The sequence below is a fragment of the Caloenas nicobarica genome, chromosome Z, assembly GCF_036013445.1.
Source record: "Caloenas nicobarica isolate bCalNic1 chromosome Z, bCalNic1.hap1, whole genome shotgun sequence".
Taxonomy (NCBI): domain Eukaryota; kingdom Metazoa; phylum Chordata; class Aves; order Columbiformes; family Columbidae; genus Caloenas; species Caloenas nicobarica.
The window spans coordinates 30,999,332-31,015,109 of record NC_088284.1 but is presented as its reverse complement, the minus strand read 5'-3'; positions in this window follow the sequence as shown (position 1 = coordinate 31,015,109).

Here is a 15,778-nt window from a genome sequence, read left to right as displayed (position 1 = left end):
TTGGTCCTGGCATCAGCAGGGGACTTGTGAGAGCAAAGGCCTCCACCGTCAGCGGGCTGGCGTGGCCTCCCTGTCCCTGCTGAGAGGGTTCCTGCTGTCCCCAAGCAGGGACAATGCCAGGGCTGCGCTCCAGTGTCCCAGCAGCAGCCCCAGTCCTCCTGGCCACCAGCAAGCCCTGGCTGGTGGCGGGGCCCAGACCCCGTGCCCATGACCCCAACCCTCCTCCCTCACCCTGGGCCGTCTCTTCTCATCCTCCCCAGCAGCGACTGCCGCCCCTGCTGCCAGCTTTGCTGGGGGCACCGCCGCCAGCACTGCCGGGCGCCACCGCAGGGCTGCTGGCACTGCCCGGCTAAGCAGCAGCATCAGGGCCCTCGGTGTGACGTGGCTTCGCTGCCTCCCTTCCTCCCATAGACCTTTGGGGAATACCTCCAGCCGTCGGAGAGGACAGACGTGGTCTGGGTGTTCATCGAGGCAATGACTGACTCCAGCACCTTTGACAAGGAGGCGGCCAGAAACGTGCTGGATGTGGTCAAGGGAAACCCTGACCTGTGGCTGGTGGATGTAAGTGGCCTGTGGCTGCATTGCCCTGCCCTTCAGCCCTGTCAGGCCTTGTTCCTCCCTCCATCCCTCTCTTCCTCCCAAAGCCCAGTGTCTGGGGCACCTGAAGCCACCTCAAGGTGGCAGAGAAGGATGGCAAGGGCAGCTGAGGAAATGGCCACTCACCAGTGGCTGCACCATCCTCACCTGTGTCCCCTCCAGGTGCCAAAGATCACGAGCTGCATCCACAAAACCCTGGGATGCACCCAGACAGTCCCAGCCCGGCAGAGCTTGGAGTCTCTCATCGTCCCCATGGCTGACAAATGCCCTCAGGAGGTGGTGATGACACTGCTCAAGGTTGCTCCAGGAGGAGACAGGTACTGTCCTCAAAAGCCAGGAGGGCTTGTTCCCTGTGGGAAGAGGGGCCTGGAGACGCTCTGGCTGCCAGAGCCAAGGAATCCTGCAGGACACTCCCGAGGGGCAGGACCCTCCATCCCACCACGCTTTCCAGCCCTGGGGGTCAGCCAGGCCCGAGGCAGCCAAAGCTGAGCAAGCAAGCCCAGAGCCCACCCCACGCTCCTGCCCGCCCCACGGGGAGCACCAGCTCAGCCCTCTGCTGCTGCCCAGGGCATCCCAAGCATCCTGCAGTGCTGAGCCCGGCCACGCTGCTGTGGCCGAGGCTGCCCTGCTGACAGAGCGCTCCGACTTGCAGCACTGCCCTGGCACTGTGGGAGCTGATGTTCTCCGTGCCCCAGACTGTGAAGAACATTTTGAAGGAGCTGCTCAGCCAGCTCTGGGACCTCAAGAGCAGGCTCTTCTGCACGCACCTGGAGGACTACTGCCTCGTTCGCTTGGCTGTGAGTTACCGGAAAAAGCCCCCGGTGCCCTTGGCCCGGGCTGCGCTAGGAACCAGGAGCTGCACGCTGCCAGGAGCCCCACCAGCTCTGCCGGTCGCTCACTGCTGCCCTGCTTTCAGATGCTGGCCAGCAGAGATCTGGGAGACGGGGAGTTTGCTGCGACCTACCTAGCCTTTAGGTTTCTGAAGGAAGAAAGGCCAGCCATGCTCTCCCTGGTGCTCAGAGGCATCATGACGCTGTCGCAGAGAGACGACATGGTGAGTAGGGCGTCAGCAAGGGGAACCCTGTTGGCAGCCAAGGGCCGGGGCGGAGGGGGCGGGCTTGGCCTTGGCTGGCACTCAGGCGGTGGGGCGAGTGCTCCAAAGGCTCTCTCTGCCATGGTGGGGCCAGCTGGCTGCCTGGGGAGCTTTCCAGGCATGGACCTGGTCCCAAAAGGGAAACACTTTTCTTCACACAGGCAAGAAAAATGAAGGTCATCCTACCAGACCTGATGAGGGTCCTGCTCTTTGGCTATAAGGCTGCCACCATGAAGGCTCTGCTGGTCTTCAGAACTGTCATGGCTCAGCTGAAGAGGAGGGAGGCCAGCCACATCGCCGTGCAGATGGCGGAATTCCTCCTGCCCCTCTTGAACGATGTAAGGCTGATGTGGAAGCCTGAGCCCCACGGGTGGGCCCTGGGCGCTTGTGGGGTGGCTTGTGTGTTCTGCAGCCCAGCCCAGCTTCTCCCTGCCGGCTGCTCCTGGAGCTCTTCCCCACCGTGGCTGCTGAAGCTGGTGGGGGATGCTGGCTGCCTTGGTGGGCACTTGGAGGCACAGGCGCTCCCAGAACAAGTCTCTTGAGTGGCCTTTCACTGACCCAGGACCGCAGATCTGGGCCACAACTCCAGTGTGCAGAATGCCTCCCTGGAGCATCTCCCCTCACATCAGCCATGCTGGAGCTTCTGCCCAGCGTGGGCAGAGAGCTGCTGGTGCTCCAGTCCTACTGTGCTTCTCCCTCCCAGGAGCAGAGCCAGCTGAGAGAGAGCTCCATCAGCCTCTTCAGAGACCTGATGAAGATGGCGGTGGGGGACGAAAAGGCAGAGATGAAGAACACAGTGCGACTTGGCCTGCTCCCTCTCTTCTTCCGCCTGAGTGACCAAACGCAGAGCGTGGCCAAGGTACAGCTTTCAAAGCTCAGCAGTGACGCAGCAAAGAGACCCCTGGAAATTTGGGCCAGGGCATGTCCCAGCTCCCTGAGGGCAGAATCGCCCCAGGAACAAGGCCCAGAGCAGGGGGACCCAAGGTCTCCTGGCCCAGACCGTGGTGCCATCTCCCAGCTTCTGCTGTTCCACAGGCTGCTGGGGAAGCCCTCCTTGCTGCCGCAGAGCTCCTCAAGTGGAAACTGCTCAAGCACCTGGTGCGGACACAGCAGACATGGCGGATTGGAGAGAGCTTGGTGAGGACAACCCCCAAGGCAGATGTGCCTCGCCTGCCTTGCTGCAGCCTGGACCTGCATTCTTGTTCCTTGCCCTCAAGAACAGAGCCCACAAGGCCTCTTCTCTCTGCCCTGCTGCCCTCCCTGCACCCAGCGCGAGGGAGGGCTCTCAGCACCCCTGGGGTCCCCTGGCCTGTGTCTCTCTTTCAGCCTCAGCCCCACAGGGCTCCTGGCTGGGACATGGGAATGGCCGGGAGGGAAGGGGAACGGCTGGGTGTGGGAGCAGGGACTGGTCCAGCCAACTGGGAAGGGACAGTGACGTGCTCATCCCCTTGTGCTCTCTCCAGCTGGAGCAGGACAGGAGCAGAGCTCAAGAATTCTTGACTCAGAGCCTGCCGTACCTGAAGGATGCTCAGGCCAGCTTGCGAGAGGCGGCCGTGAGGTTCATCGGTGGGTCACAGCCCCCAGGGTCCCTCTCTTGGCAGCCTGGCCCCAGTCCCTGCCACTGCCCTGGCAGCAAGGAGCAGCCCTGTGGCTGCCAGAGCCCCGGCTGCCCCGTGCAGGGCCTTGGCCTCCCTCTCCCAGCCCTGTCCACGCAGGTGGCCATGGCGGCCGCCTTGCTCAGTCCCACCATCTCGGCCCCTGCTCTTCCCTGGGGCCAGCCCTGATGAGGGGAGGGAGCAGGGGCTGACGGAACTCTGTGCCCAGGGCTCGCTGCGCGGCATCTGAGGGATCCAGGCAAGAAGAAGCTGGCTGAGATCTGCAGCGGTGAGTAGGGAGCATTCTCCAGAGGGAATGCCTGGGGATCTCTGCAGACGTGGGAGGTCATCTCAGCTCTGCTTCTTTCCCTTGCAGCCCTTCAGACCTTGGCAGGAGACAGCGAGCCCTCCATCCGCTCCCTTGTAGCTCAGACGGTCATCATCATCCTGAGCTCTCCAAGGGAGCAGCCAAGGCCAAGATGGAACCTGCGAGCCCTGTGCTGCCGCTGATGCTGAGCCATGTGGAGGAGCAGCTCTTCCCGAGAGAGTGGCTGGATTTTAATAAAGAGCCCTTCTTGAAGCTGGCTTTGACATCTGCCTTTTCCAAGGACCCCAGAACATCTCTGAGTGCTCTGGCACTTTGGAGAGCACAAGCCAGAATCATAGGCAAGGCTGAGGGAGCAGATAGAAGCACTGTGGCAATGGGCCTGTCCAAGGCAGCGGAGACGAAGCTCACTGGGCCCATGGGGTTTGTTCCTGGAGTCACACGTGGAAAGAGCAAGCTTCTGTCAGCTGTCCAGAGCTGAGCTGGCCTCATGGACTCCTTATGCACCCAGGGATGATCAGAGGCAGAGCCTGTCCCTTTTACACACACAGGCAGGAGTCACAGTGTCTCTCTCACCTCCTCTTGCCACTCCCAAAGGATGGGAGCCACCTCAGCCTTGCAGTGTGTCACCCCGCCTGCACTCATCTCACATGTCCCATGTCACGAGGAATGGACACGGGGACCTCAGTCCAAGGAAGCACAACCCAGTGCTGCATTCAGGTGGTTTCCTCCCAACGTGACGTGACCTCGAGACACTGTCTGTCCCACAGGCCTTCAGGGAACCCCAAGGAATAGCTGATGACATTTGTGGTCTCTGGGGTTCATCTCATCCCACCTCCTGTACATGATGTGCATGATTGCATCTCATCTGTACCATGCAAACACAGCCTGCTGACCTACTCATTCACCATCCTTCCGCGGAGGGACAAAGGGCCTCTCCAAGCTGCACTGAGAGGCCAGGGCTGGAAACGGTGCTTGTGCGCGGCCAGCCCACGACGATTGTCCTGGGGCAGCTTCCGCGGGCTGTCCAGTGCACACGGGCACAGCCTAGACCCTGCTCTGCTGCTCCGTCAGGTGTCTTGCAGGAGGCCTGGCTGTGAGAGGACACTGCTGCGTGCCCTCATGCTTCTCCACTCACGGTGTTTAGCTCTGTACTGGTGCATACTGGTGTTTTGATCTGCTCGTCATGTTCTTGGGCATGTCCTGGAGAGAAACTTTGGAAGAAGACCTAAACCTTCCAGCACTGTCCTCAGGAGATCACCTTTCTTCACGGAAGGCTGTTCTGAGGCCAGCTCTGTCACACAAGTGCCCATTGCCTGTCCCTGCCTGCTGTCACAGGACTGCCACGCAGCAGAACAATGACCAAGCTGCCAGAGCACTCAGGACTTGCGCCAACATGAGGGACGAGAAGGAGTGTGGGAGAGGAAAGAAAACAGCTCTGGGAGACCGAGCGCTGCTGCTCCCTGGCAGTGCTGCCATGATGGATTCTTTTCCCCTCCTCCCATCACAGGAACTGTCCCTGCAGCTCCAAAAGCTCTTGCAGGAAGCAGCTCAGGAAGAAAAACAGTCTCAGGAGCTCCTGTATTTCGTTGAAAGACACAGAGAGCAGGGCTCTTCATTTACAAAGCCACGTAGTCTGAACACAAGAGCAGACAGTGAATTAGAAAAGGGATGACAACATCATCACAACTGAAAGCACCACCACCAACACCAAACTGGTGAGGAACGGCTACCACGTCTTTGCAAAGATGTTATGTCACGATTCACACTCTTGATTGTTTCGTAGTTGATGGGAGCAGCTCTCCCATGTCTTTACAAAATGGAGTGCAACAGCCTTAGAGCTCTAACCAATCAGTTCCCAGGAGTGTCGGTGGGCAGACATACAAGGGGTGCTGCTGGGGGTACGAAAGGGGGATCGGAAAGCTTGGACCCCGCAAGGGTCTCAGCCAATGGGGAAAGGAGAAGGGATCTCCTGCGGCTAGGATTGGGATAAATAGGGGGCTGTATCTTCCCATGCTGTTGAGAGACCCCACAGGGACGCCTGGGGACTCCTCCTTTATTCGAATAAATTTTTCCTTTTTCTGTTTTACTCTTCTGGGTCCTCTTTGAACATTTACCTCCAGCGAAGCCAACTTCTGCGCACCAGTTAGCCCAGAAACAGCCAAACACAGACACACAAATGGGTCTTGAGACTGAAGAACAGGCCTTGCAAGTGGAACCAAACAACAGCATCGAGGGAGGCGGTTCCACTGAGTTGGAGGTGCTGCAGAGGATCAGTCACCCTGCACCCTCCATCAAAACAGCCCCCACAAAGAAAAAGAGGCTGGTTGTGGTTGTAGGAGACTCCCTTCTAAAGGGAACAGAAGGCCCTATATGCAGGCTAGACCCACTTCTTGGGGTGTCGGCTGCCTCCCTGGGGCCAGGGTTAAAGATGTAAACAGGAAACTCTCTGCCCTGGTTAGGCCCTCATACTATTATCCCCTAACGATTTTTCAGGTAGGCAGTGATGAAACTGAAAAGGGAAAACTAAAGACAATCAAGAGAGACTTCAGGGCCTTGGGACGCATGGTCAAGGGATCAGGAGCACAAGTCGTGTTCTCTTCTGTCGCCACAGTTGCAGGGTACGACGAGGAAAGATGCAGGAAGACCCAGCAGATCAATACCTGGCTGCAGGACCGGTGTCACCGGCAGAATTTGGGGGTTTTTGATCACGGGTCGGCTTACATGGCACCAGGCCTGCTAGCGACAAATGGGATGCACCTCTCTCAAAAGGGGAAAAGGATCCTGCGCAGGAGTTAGCAGGAGTCCTTGAGAGGGCTTTAAACTAGATTTGAAGTGAGAGGGGAGGAAACCAGGTGTGGAGAGGCAAACCCAAGGGCCACATGCCAGCATTTGAGGGTAGCGCTGGTGAGGCCCTTTGCTCTGCCATCCCAGTGGAGGTTGGGGATGGAGAGCCATGCAGGAAGAGAAACACAAGGGTTGTTGATGTGTTCAAAACCGTGGAAGCACTCGATGATGTCCACAAAGGAATTAGGGCTTCTCACCAGAAAAAGGTGGCGGGATCCATGGCCCGGCCAAAGTGCATCTATCCAAAGGCACGCAGCATGGGCAACAAACAGGAGGAGCTGGAAGCCACTGTGAGGCAGAAAAACGACGATATAGTTGCCATCCCAGAAACATGGTGGGACGACTCTCACAACTGGAGCTCTGCATTGGATGGCTAGAAACTCTTCAGAAGGGACAGGCGAGGAAGGAGAGGAGGTGGGGCAGCCGTGTATGTCAGGGAGCGTTTGGATTGTCTGGAGTTGATGAGGGCGATTGCGGCGATGACGAACGACGCACACCGGGACACAGAAAAAGATGCACGCACAGGCAGAGATCTTGTTCAGGAAGGAGCGCAGAGCCGGGCAGAGCAGAGAGCTGAGCCAGTCTGAGGCCTTCTTTATTAGCCATTGACGATGTATAGGATTTCCAGGTATGGGCCTGGACTAAGATGTTACATAAGATGTTTTTCCAATAATTGGTATTAGAAACACACCACACTCATGTTATATTTGTTTCAGTTACGTTCCCACTCATTCACAGACCAGGCCCAAGGACATTCACACATCACACACAAGGGGCTGTTTTCCGACCCGAGATATCGTTCTCACTGGCCTGGGCTATCGCTTCTTACACTCATAAAAATCACACTTCTGTATGATCTGTCTAGGGCCCTCTAGCTGGAACTGCACACCCTGCTGTTCCCACAGGTGCTGATCGGGTTGAGTGTGCATGGGTGGGAACCAAGGGGAAGGGCAACAACGCGGACACGCCAGGTTCTGATGCCATGTCAGCCCTTCATGTTTGTTTATCATCAGAATGGCCAAGGCCTGACCCCCAGGGCCTGGCAAAGGAGACCCTTTCTCTCAAATATTTCTCAAGGCTCTGCCTGTGGTCGCTTCAAGGGTATTCGCGTTTTGGGATTGGGTTTGGTGCCAAGTGCTGTTGCTTTAACTACAAAGCTGTGGTTTCCTGAGGATTTGGCAATGCCTGTGAGCTCCCAGAAACCCATCCAGCTTCTTTCATAGACCTGGCAATGGTCCTCAATCACCTAAGCTGTCCCAGTCCCAAACTTGCTTGAATCCTCAGTTTGGATCCATGCCCCAACACTGAAATGCACGCGTTCCTTCTTCTGCAGCCCCAAAACAAACAAGAAAAAACAATCTATTCCACATTGGCATGACCAACCCATGCTCTTCAGGTGTTCTTCTTGCCTTTAACGCACTTTCCAGGAAGAATTTTTTCCTAACAGTCAATCTAAACCTCCCCTGGCGCAACTTGAGGCCATTTCCTCTTGTCCTATCACTTGCTACTTGGGAGAAGAGACCAACACCCTCCATGCTTCAACCTCCTTTCAGGCCGTTGCAAACAGCAATAAGGTCTCCCCTGAGCCTCCCCTGAGCCTCCTGTTCTCCAGGCTGAACAGCCCCAGCTCCCTCAACCGCTCCCATCACACTTGTGCTCCAGCCCCTCAGCAGCTTCGTCGCCTCCTCTGCACACTCTCTAGTCCCTCAATGTCCTTCTGATGATGAGGGGCCCAAAACTGAACACAGCATTCAAGGTGAGGCCTCACCAGTGCCCAGTACAGTGGCACGATCGCTTCTCTGGTCCTGCTGGCCACACTATTCCTGATACAAGCCAGGATGCAGGTGGCCTTTTTGGCTGCCTGGGCACACGCTGCCTCATGTTCAGCCACTGTGACCAACACCCCCAGGTCCTTTTCCTGTCCTGCCACTCTTCCCTGAGCCTGGAGCATTCATGGGCTTGTTGTGAGCCAAGTACTGAGCCCTGGCGAACGCCACTCCTGACCAGCCACCAACCGCATTTGGCTCCGTTCACCACAACTCTTTGGGCCTGGCCACCCAGCCAGTTCTATATCCGTCGCAGAGTCCACCCGTCCAGGCCACGAGCTGCAGCTTCTCCAGGAGAATGCTGTGAGATACGGTGCCCAAGGCCTTACTGAAGTCTAAGTACACAACCTCCACAGCCTTTCCCTCATCTACTACTTGGGTCATCTGGTCGTAGAGATCAGGTTAGTCAAACAGGACCTACATTTCATAAATCCATGTTGACTGGGTCTGATCATATGGTTCTCTTGTGGCGAGTGATGTTACCCAAGATCATCTGCCCCATGACCTTGCCCAGCACCAAGGCCAGACGGATAGGTCTATAGGTCCCCAGATCCTCTTTCCGGCCCGTCTTGTAGATGAGCGTCACCTTAGCCAACTTCCAGTCAACTGCAACCTCCTCAGTTGGGCAGCATTGCAGATAGATAATGGAAAGTGGCTCAGTGATGACCTTTGCCAGCTCCCTCAGCACCCTTGGGTGTATCCCATCTGGCCCCATAGACTTGTAGGTGCCCAAGTGGTATAGCAGGTCGCTGATCATTGACCCTTGGATTGTTGGGCCTTCATACTGCTCCCCATGCCTGTCTTCTGGCTCAGGGGGATGGGTACCTGGAGCACAACTCTTCTGACTATTAAAGATCTCAGGTGAAGAAGGCATTTAGTACCTCAGCCTTTCCACCTTTTTCACCCCTGCCACCTGGATTTCTGCTTTTGTGCTCTGCCAGCTCCAACACTTTGTCATGTGGTTACGTGGTTAGTTTATCCTCAAGCCACTGAGAGCTTCTGTAAGCAATGAGACAGCAGACACCTTAAACAAAGTCCATCCTCTGTGCTACCCACCCTTGGAAATCCCTAGAAATCTCTACAAAGCCACTGAAGGAGCAGCTTCGCTGCTGTTCTGATCAGCCAGCCAGCTGAACACGAAACTCTGGGCCACAGCAGAGGGCAACAGAGAGGTCCCGGGGGGACATGAGGGCAAAGGGGAGCCTGGAGACACCCCGAGAGCACCCAGGTGCCCAGGGCTGAGCTGGCCTGTGCATCCCAATGGGACACCCTGCCCCTCCCTGCCCAGGTGCAGGGTCACAGTGGGGCCCGTTGTGACCTCACTTGGTGACACCCACTGCACTGCATGTGCTCAGCGCAGCTGTGGGCCCCAGCCCACACTGTCCGGCAGGACGGTGACGGGACAGGGCGCGAGCACGGAGACGGCGAGTAGCCCCCGAGCGCAGCCCACGTCTTTCAGAGAATCGGAGTATCAGAGAATCCTTTTGGTTGGAAGCGACCCTTGAGATCATCGAGTCCAACCATATCTTAACTCTAGCTGCCCCCGGCAGACTCCCCTCTGCCCCGGCAGACTCGTGGCAAGGACTCCTCAAGCACAACCCACGTCTTTCCCCGCTGCCCCCGGCAGACTCGTGGCGAGGACTCCTCGAGCACAACCCACGTCTTTTCCCTCTGCCCCCGGCAGACTCGTGGCCTTTCGCCAAAGCTTCCCCCTTCGCCAGCCCAACCACTTTCCTCAAACCCAAAAGATGGCGAAGCAACAAGTCAGCACCACCAAGGTGGCCCTGGAGGAGGACAGGGCTCTCCAGGAGAGCAGCTCTCCAGTGGAGCCCCAGGAGTTGTGCCTGGCCCAGCAACTGGAGATGGGTGAGTGAGGGGCCCTGATTGTCTGGGCAGCGCGGTGGCCAGCGAGCGCTCCCTGCTCAATGCCAGGATCCCGTTTCCCCACACGCTGGCAGGGGCACTGACACGCAGGAGAAGACTGTGCCATGGCAGCGGGCATGGGGCTGGATGGGAGGCAGAGCTCCTTCCTCTGCTCCCTCCTGCCCGCGCACCCTCTCTGCAGCCCTCCCTGCTCTCCTCCTTTCTTAGATGCCAGCTGGTTACCAGTGTACCGCTTGGAACCAGAACACGTGGATGTCATCAGGGCCTTTGTCAGCAGCCCTGAAAAGGTAACCGCAGCCATTTGGAAGGCGGCTGAGCTGGCATCTGCTGACAGGGGCTCTGCTGTGGGGCTGCTGGAGGGCGCTGGCTGGGCACAGCTGCTTCTCCCAGGGCTGCAACCGGCACTGCACCCCCAGCGCTGCGGTGCCACTGACCGTGTGTCCCCATCTCATGCTCCCTGTTTGTCTCTCTGTCCCCTGGCTGCCAGGATGAGGAACAGAAGCTGGAGTTCCTTAAAAGCATCGCTATGCTCTTCAGGGCCGCAACGTACAACGGCTTGTCCCAGGGCCTAGATCTCTTCTGACAGAGACACAAACTGGCAGAGAATATCAAGGTGAGGGGATACTCGGTGGCTGCGGGGAAGGGGACAAGGCCCCCAGCACTGGCACCCTGTGAGGACAGTGTTGGGCAGGGCAAGGGGCTGGTGGCACTGGGTGCTGGCAGCTGCCAGGTCCCATCCTGGCTGTGCTCTGCAGGTGCTGCTGGAAGAAGAGCCCAGGGACCAACGGTGCACAGCGGTGTGGCGGAGCGCCATGTTTGCCGTGACCGAAATGAGGTACCTGCCCAACCCTCCTGGGGACTCCTGCCCCAGAGCCCCGCGTCCACCTGCACGAGGCCTCCAGGCACTGCTCCCCGCACCAGTGTCCCACTGGCCCCTCTCTCTTTGCAGCTCCGTGGAGGCGGTGCTGGAGGGCAAAGAGATAGGCCTCCTCCAAGCGTGCTTCTCCAGCATCTTCTTGCTTCCTCCCAAAGAGGAAATCCGGGACTTGAAACCTTTCCTGTACTTCGCGGTAAGTGCTGGGTGAGCTCCACGAGCGCCGGGCCCTCTGGGCTGCTCCCTGCTCACCCTGTCCTGCGCTATGACCAGAGATGCAAGGCAGGGCACGGTCTTGGCTTTACTTTCCCACTCTCGTCCCGTCGTCCCATTCCTGTGGGCCTGGCCACGTCCAGTGCCGCAGGCTGCTCTGCCCACAGCACATTGTTTGCCCCTGGGCCTCTCCCAGGCACAGCAAAGCAGCCCACGAGTCCTCCCTTGGTGCTGGGAGCTCAGCTCAGTGTCCTGGGGGTGAGAGGGATGGCAGGAAACACGGCCACAACTCGTTGTCTTCCTTGCAGACCATGAAAGCCATGGACACCATGCTAGTTGCACTGGTGCTCAACTCTCCTGCCAACGGAGTCAGCGAGAAGATGCAGAGTATCTTCCAGGTCTGGCATGTGCAAAGGGTGGGCTTCACAAGGGCTGTTCCTCACCCTGGGGGACGGGGTGTCCACTGCTGAGAGGGCAGTCCCACCCCGCGCCATGCAGAGAGAGCACTGCAGGGTGGTGCCCACCTCCCTGGGGGAAGCAGGGGCTGCCCAGCAGGCTCTTCCGCAGCACAGTGGCCGCACAGGGTGGCATCTGCCTTCCTGCCTGGCTAGAGGGCTGGCCTGGGGCATTTGTCGCAAGCCTGCCAGGGACCCCGGGGCAGGAAACCAGTGCGGGCTTTGCTCCAGACCAGAGGAAGCCTTAATGGCCTGGGAGAGTCCCGCCCAGGACTTGAGCAGTGCTGCTTGTGCTGGAGCACTGGCTGCTCCCAGGGCTCAGCAGCAGCTTCTCTCTCCCCAGATGCTCTTGACCTTCACCACCTCTGAGAGGGCATCTGTGCGGGAGAGGGCTGTGGGCAGGATGAGGGTGCTCAGCTTCTTGCTGGCCAACTACTCCTCACTGAAGGTAAGGACCAGGCACACTGCGCTCTGCCAGGAGCCATCTCTGCCCCAGTCCTGTGTCAGCCAGGGCTGCCCAAGGAGCCCACGGGGAGCCCAGGTCTGGCAGCTCTCCCTGCGTGGGGCTGTTCTGCGAGACGGGTTCTGCAGGGCCCTGCAAAGCTCTGACCTGCCTGGATCCAGCCCTGGGCACACACTTGGCTTCAGGGCTTTGGCCCCAGCTGCCCTCAAGCCCTCTGCTCTTCCTCCTCCCTTGCCCAGGCTGATCCCAATGAGGACAGACACGCCTCCTGTGTGGAGATGCAGATGCCAATCCTTGGACAGCTGCTGGGACATCTCCTGCTGCTCCTATCATTCAAGGAAGAGGACACCAGCCGCTTGGCTTTGGACGCTCTTTGTCTCCTCTTCCAATTCAAGTACCAGCAACACCGTAAGAGAAGCTGTGGTGGGATGGATCCCCCTGCACGCCAACATCACCCAGTCCTGCTGCTTGCTGGAGGCACCACCATGTCACCAGCACTGCCCCTCCTCTGCTCCTCACCCCCACGCTCTCTCCCACGCTGTTGATGGTCCCGTGTAGCTGAGCTGCTCCTCAAGAGCACGGGAGGCAGCCCCGCGCCGCATCTTCCCATCTCTCCCAAAGAGACATGTATCTCTGCCCCGCAGCACTCCAGCCATGCGAGCCGTCCCCCACGTCACCTCTATTCAAGCCATGGGGGACTGAACCGTGGCACTGCATGCAGAGCTCTAGGACCTTGGAATTTCCAGGGCCACGAGCATTCCCACACGCACACTGGAGGCGGGTCAGCCTTTCCGTGGCACCGCTCTCCACCACCTCCTCCCCTGATTGCAGGTCATAACCTCCCTCCTCGGCCATTCCAAGTTCAAAGCTCTTTCCAGTATTGGGGAAGCTGCCGTGTCTTACCGACTCCTCTGCGTTTGCCCCGCTCTTTAGGTGCGACATTGACAGAGGAGGATACACAGCTCGAAAGGGACTGGGAAGCCGAGACCACCTCCTTGCGCACTTTGCCCAGTGCCACTCACATTGCCGAGGTAACGAGCTCCCCGTTTGCTGGCACTCTTGGTCCTGGCATCAGCAGGGGACTTGTGAGAGCAAAGGCCTCCACCGTCAGCGGGCTGGCGTGGCCTCCCTGTCCCTGCTGAGAGGGTTCCTGCTGTCCCCAAGCAGGGACAACGCCAGGGCTGCGCTCCAGTGTCCCAGCAGCAGCCCCAGTCCTCCTGGCCACCAGCAAGCCCTGGCTGGTGGCGGGGCCCAGACCCCGTGCCCATGACCCCAACCCTCCTCCCTCACCCTGGGCCGTCTCTTCTCATCCTCCCCAGCAGCGACTGCCGCCCCTGCTGCCAGCTTTGCTGGGGACACCGCCGCCAGCACTGCCGGGCGCCACCGCAGGGCTGCTGGCACTGCCCGGCTAAGCAGCAGCATCAGGGCCCTCGGTGTGATATGGCTTCGTTGCCTCCCTTCCTCCCATAGACCTTTGGGGAATACCTCCAGCCGTCGGAGAGGACAGACATGGTCTGGGTGTTCATCGAGGCAATGACCGACTCCAGCACCTTTGACAAGGAGGCGGCCAGAAACGTGCTGGATGTGGTCAAGGGAAACCCTGACCTGTGGCTGGTGGATGTAAGTGGCCTGTGGCTGCATTGCCCTGCCCTTCAGCCCTGTCAGGCCTTGTTCCTCCCTCCATCCCTCTCTTCCTCCCAAAGCCCAGTGTCTGGGGCACCTGAAGCCACCTCAAGGTGGCAGAGAGGGATGGCAAGGGCAGCTGAGGAAATGGCCGCTCGCCAGTGGCTGCACCATCCTCACCTGTGTCCCCTCCAGGTGCCAAAGATCACGAGCTGCATCCACAAAACCCTGGGATGCACCCAGACAGTCCCAGCCCGGCAGAGCGTGGAGTCTCTCATCGTCCCCATGGCTGACAAATGCCCTCAGGAGGTGGTGATGACACTGCTCAAGGTTGCTCCAGGAGGAGACAGGTACTGTCCTCAAAAGCCGGGAGGGCTTGTTCCCTGTGGGAAGAGGGGCCTGGAGACGCTCTGGCTGCCAGAGCCAAGGAATCCTGCAGGACACTCCCGAGGGGCAGGACCCTCCATCCCACCACGCTTTCCAGCCCTGGGGGTCAGCCAGGCCCGAGGCAGCCAAAGCTGAGCAAGCAAGCCCAGGGCCCACCCCACGCTCCTGCCCGCCCCACAGGGAGCACCAGCTCAGCCCTCTGCTGCTGCCCAGGGCATCCCAAGCGTCCTGCAGTGCTGAGCCCGGCCACGCTGCTGTGGCCGAGGCTGCCCTGCTGACAGAGCGCTCCGACTTGCAGCACTGCCCTGGCACTGTGGGAACTGATGCTCTCCGTGCCCCAGACTGTGAAGAACATTTTGAAGGAGCTGCTCAGCCAGCTCTGGGACCTCAAGAGCAGGCTCTTCTGCACACACCTGGAGGACTACTGCCTCGTTCGCTTGGCTGTGAGTTACCGGAAAAAGCCCCCGGTGCCCTTGGCCCGGGCTGCGCTAGGAACCAGGAGCTGCACGCTGCCAGGAGCCCCACCAGCTCTGCCGGTCGCTCACTGCTGCCCTGCTTTCAGATGCTGGCCAGCAGAGATCTGGGAGACGGGGAGTTTGCTGCGACCTACCTAGCCTTTAGGTTTCTGAAGGAAGAAAGGCCAGCCATGCTCTCCCTGGTGCTCAGAGGCATCATGACGCTGTCACAGAGAGACGACATGGTGAGTAGGGCGTCAGCAAGGGGAACCCTGTTGGCAGCCAAGGGCCGGGGCAGAGTGGGAGGGCTTGGCCTTGGCTGGCACTCAGGCGGTGGGGCGAGTGCTCCAAAGGCTCTCTCTGCCATGGTGGGGCCAGCTGGCTGCCTGGGGAGCTTTCCAGGCACGGACCTGGTCCCAAAAGGGAAACTCTTTTCTTCACACAGGCAAGAAAAATGAAGGTCATCCTGCCAGACCTGATGAGGGTCCTGCTCTTTGGCTATAAGGCTGCCACCATGAAGGCTCTGCTGGTCTTCAGAACTGTCATGGCTCAGCTGAAGAGGAAGGAGGCCAGCCACATCGCCGTGCAGATGGCGGAATTCCTCCTGCCCCTCTTGAACGACGTAAGGCTGATGTGGAAGCCTGAGCCCCACGGGTGGGCCCTGGGCTCTTGTGGGGTGGCTTGTGTGTTCTGCAGCCCAGCCCAGCTTCTCCCTGCCAGCTGCTCCCGGAGCTCTTCCCCACCGTGGCTGCTGAAGCTGGTGGGGGATGCTGGCTGCCTTGGTGGGCACTTGGAGGCCAGGCGCTCCCAGAACAAGTCTCTTGAGTGGCCTTTCACTGACCCAGGACCGCAGATCTGGGCCACAACTCCAGTGTGCAGAATGCCTCCCTGGAGCATCTCCCCTCACATCAGCCATGCTGGAGCTTCTGCCCAGCGTGGGCAGAGAGCTGCTGGTGCTCCAGTCCTACTGTGCTTCTCCCTCCCAGGAGCAGAGCCAGCTGAGAGAGAGCTCCATCAGCCTCTTCAGAGACCTGATGAAGATGGCGGTGGGGGACGAAAAGGCAGAGATGAAGAACACGGTGCGACTTGGCCTGCTCCCTCTCTTCTTCCGCCTGAGTGACCAAACGCAGAGCGTGGCCAA